A 3,304-nucleotide genomic window follows, 5' to 3' on the forward strand; every position below is an offset into this window, starting at 1 on the left:
ATGGAGCCTCACTCCCTCTCTCTCACTCTAAACTTTTAACTTTTTATAGTCATAATATTCACTAATAAAAAATAACGTGGAGGACAAACAAACAGTCTTTCCCTAGTTTTAACTAATTGATAGGAAATGTATTTAATATGAGAAGTTATTTGTCATTTTATTAAATTCACTGATTTTCAAAGAAATCTCTTATTGTGAACATACATAATTTTGAAATGTAATTTCTCCAGGTAATAAAAATGGGGGGAAAAAACATCTAACAACAACAATTGGTCTTTCGGAGTGCATGAATGTACAAAACATTTACTACAAGCTTTCAGGCTGTTAATATATACAGTAGGTACAGCTGTACTTTAATTTAGAAATGATGAGTGGACATAAAAACATCTAGACACCCCTTTACCGTTTCTTTTTGATTGTTTTTTTTTACCCTTTAATGTCTTACAGCAATCAATGACATTAATGAAAAAAATGTTAACCAGTTATAATCAAACTAATAAACTCAAAATTAATTATTATACATCTGTCATCAAGGATGTGGTTCTGATTAACTGTAAGGGACCTCCACTAGAGGTCGCTGTTTTTCACTTGTAGTTTTTGTTGGCTGACTCAGTTTCCCAGAAGGCATTAGCCATTAATCCAACTATAAATAGCTGGTTAGTCTGGGAAACTGGGTTGAGCATTATTAGTTAATACTACTGTCAGTTGTGTGTGTGTATTGTACAGTCACCTGAGCTCTATCTGTTCCTGGTGAAAATGCTGACTGAAAGCCTGCAGCTCTCTCAGGACAGATTACACACTGCAGACAGGCTACTGTAAGTCTGAGTCACCTGATCAAACCAAACATACCATTCAACACCATTAACACTGTTAGACTCTTCCAGTAGAACTCAGGAGGCTGAATTAGATTAGATGAAGTCAGACACTGTGTGTGACTCAATCATCCCCTCAGGTCCATACAGTAAGTCCTCTCCATGCTCTGTAATCTCTTCTACTAAATGATAAGAGGCGACTATTTAACTATTTTTAGCGTTAGTGCTACAGTTAGACATGATGTTCCTTTATTTCACTTTATTTCCTTTTAGGTCACAATTACGTGAACATCATCTTTGTAGTATTTCGGCGTTATATGAAGTGAGCCACGACTTTTTTGTAGCGATTGTTCCACTTTTAACCTCTGACTCACCTTGACTGGAACAGAACACCATCACCACCTCACTGATTCACTACAACACTGTGTGTCGGTCTCCAGGCTTTCCACGTTAGTGCTTCAGACCATAAGCCTGATGCTCGGTGAGACGGAGAAAGGAGCTGCTCGCTTTAGCGCACTAACGTCCAAGCAGTGAGTAAACTCAGATATGACTGGAGCCTGTGACTGTAGTGTATATTTATACAGTATGTTACTGTATCAGGAGCCTTTAATGTGTTGCAGGGGAAGCGTGACTGCAGACTTGCTCTTGGCTTTGGTGTGTGTGATCCTGAGCTAAAGCCTTACAACTGCAATTCTACATCTCACACAGAGGTAAGACACAACACTCTTATCTGTCTTGTTTGTGTTATTGCTGTACTGGATATAGTTTCAATAAGAATGAATCATCTGTGTCTGGACATAACCAGTGACTAGCAATATAAAACATAAGTAACACTAATAACACAAACAATACAATATTTCATTTCTAAAACATTACAGTGCAGTAGATTCTCATTCTCTGGCCTTAGACATAGAAAAAAGTCAGTCGTGCTCTCACACATTTACACACTCCTCATTTATAATGACGTTATTGTATATATTTAGGTCCATAAGTATTTGGACAGTGACTCCATGGTGGTCAGTTTGTCTCTGTACACCAGGACAATGGATTTGAAATGAAGCCCTCAAGATGTGATTGCAAACAAATTAATGAATGTCCCTGTTCCAATATTTATGGACCTGGCTGCATAACCTCAGTACAAAATTCGTCCACTGATGCAGATTTATAGACTTTTATTTGTTTGTTTAGTTTTTTTTTTAAGGTAAGTCTCATGCAGAATGTAGGACACTTTCTGACTGTCCTGGGTTTTTCAAACACTTAAATCTCACCCTTTCTTTGTAAATCTCTTTAGAATCAAAACTAGCTCTTCAGTAGATGGTAAGATTCACTAAGTTGTGCTCTGTCTGTGTTTAGCTCCTGTTTATGGTTTATCAGGCCCAGCGTGTGGTTCTGGTTCTGTTATTTCTGGTAAATCCATAATAATTGATTTTAAATCCATGAGAATGTGATTCCTTTGGGAAAAATAGATTAAATACTAGAGTTGATCCATGTCTATGTTGTTATGTTGAAACAGTCAGAGTCTCCCTTGAGCCCGTCTCAGGCTGTCCTCCTGTACCAGCAGTGCCACTTGCTCCTGACCTGCATGCAGCACAACCCCTGTGTGAACACCTCCATTATTACAGAACTTAAAGAAGAGTTCAGGTGAGAGAGTCTGTTGTGGACGACTGGGTTTTATAAGACGGTGTACAAGCCGAGACAAACAAATGAGCTACTAGTATCAGATTTAGATTAACAGATAACCAATGAGATCCAATCCTTCTCCAAAAGAGTTCGACTGATCCAAATGATCGTCCATTTACTGCAGTATTTTAATAATCTGATTATCAGAAACATCACAGTTAACACAATTCACATTCATCACAAAATAAGTGCACTTACAGAAAGGTGACGCATTAAATGTAAAGATGTAGTTGTAGTTGATGTAGTCGGCTGCATTTGTCCCTCCCATTCAATACAGAGTTATTCTAACTGTTTATCTTTATTCTATAATCTAACTTTGCTATTCTTATAGGAGTGCTGTCTTACAGGATGACTGTAATGAGGACATGAGTATAAAAATAATCGAAATCATATGCTGTCAAATCAGCAGTTCTTCTTGTGTTGGAGATTTTGGATGGACGTCTTAAGCAGTGTCTCTGTCACCATTAAAACAGCCGATGTTTTGTAAAATGATGTTTGTTTAAGTTGCAGCTCAGTTCCAGAGACGTGTAGAATCAATGCCTTGATGGCATGAAGCTTTTCTGATGGATCATAATGACCCCACATACAACATACTACATCCTATATCCTATAATTTCTCACATGTAATATAAAATCCCACTTGAGTTTACAGCTGTTGGAATTTCCACAAACCACCAGACGTCACTCTGCTTCTTGTTTTAACTCTCAGTTCATGATAACAATCACCATCATGATAATGATTAATTTATGAGAATATGATTATAAGCGTCACTGAGTGATGACTTCTAACCTTCTTTTTTAAGGTATTATGT

The 3,304-nt window shown here is 37.3% G+C and overlaps 1 long non-coding RNA gene across 2 annotated transcripts; it reads left to right on the top strand.

The window, feature by feature from the left end:
• Positions 1 to 726: 726 nt before the first annotated feature.
• On the top strand, positions 727 to 2,188 carry LOC128533858 (uncharacterized). 2 transcript variants are annotated; one of them, XR_008361407.1, is made up of 4 exons: positions 727 to 815; positions 1,253 to 1,342; positions 1,433 to 1,522; positions 2,166 to 2,188. It is a non-coding gene; the product is annotated as an uncharacterized LOC128533858 (long non-coding RNA). The 2 variants fall into 2 exon arrangements; XR_008361408.1 differs by lacking the exon at positions 727 to 815 and having other exon boundaries at positions 1,158 to 1,342.
• The last annotated feature ends 1,116 nt before the right edge of the window (positions 2,189 to 3,304 follow it).

Source organism: Clarias gariepinus, chromosome 12 (genome assembly GCF_024256425.1).
Source record: "Clarias gariepinus isolate MV-2021 ecotype Netherlands chromosome 12, CGAR_prim_01v2, whole genome shotgun sequence".
In the NCBI taxonomy this organism is placed as follows: Eukaryota; Metazoa; Chordata; class Actinopteri; order Siluriformes; family Clariidae; genus Clarias; species Clarias gariepinus.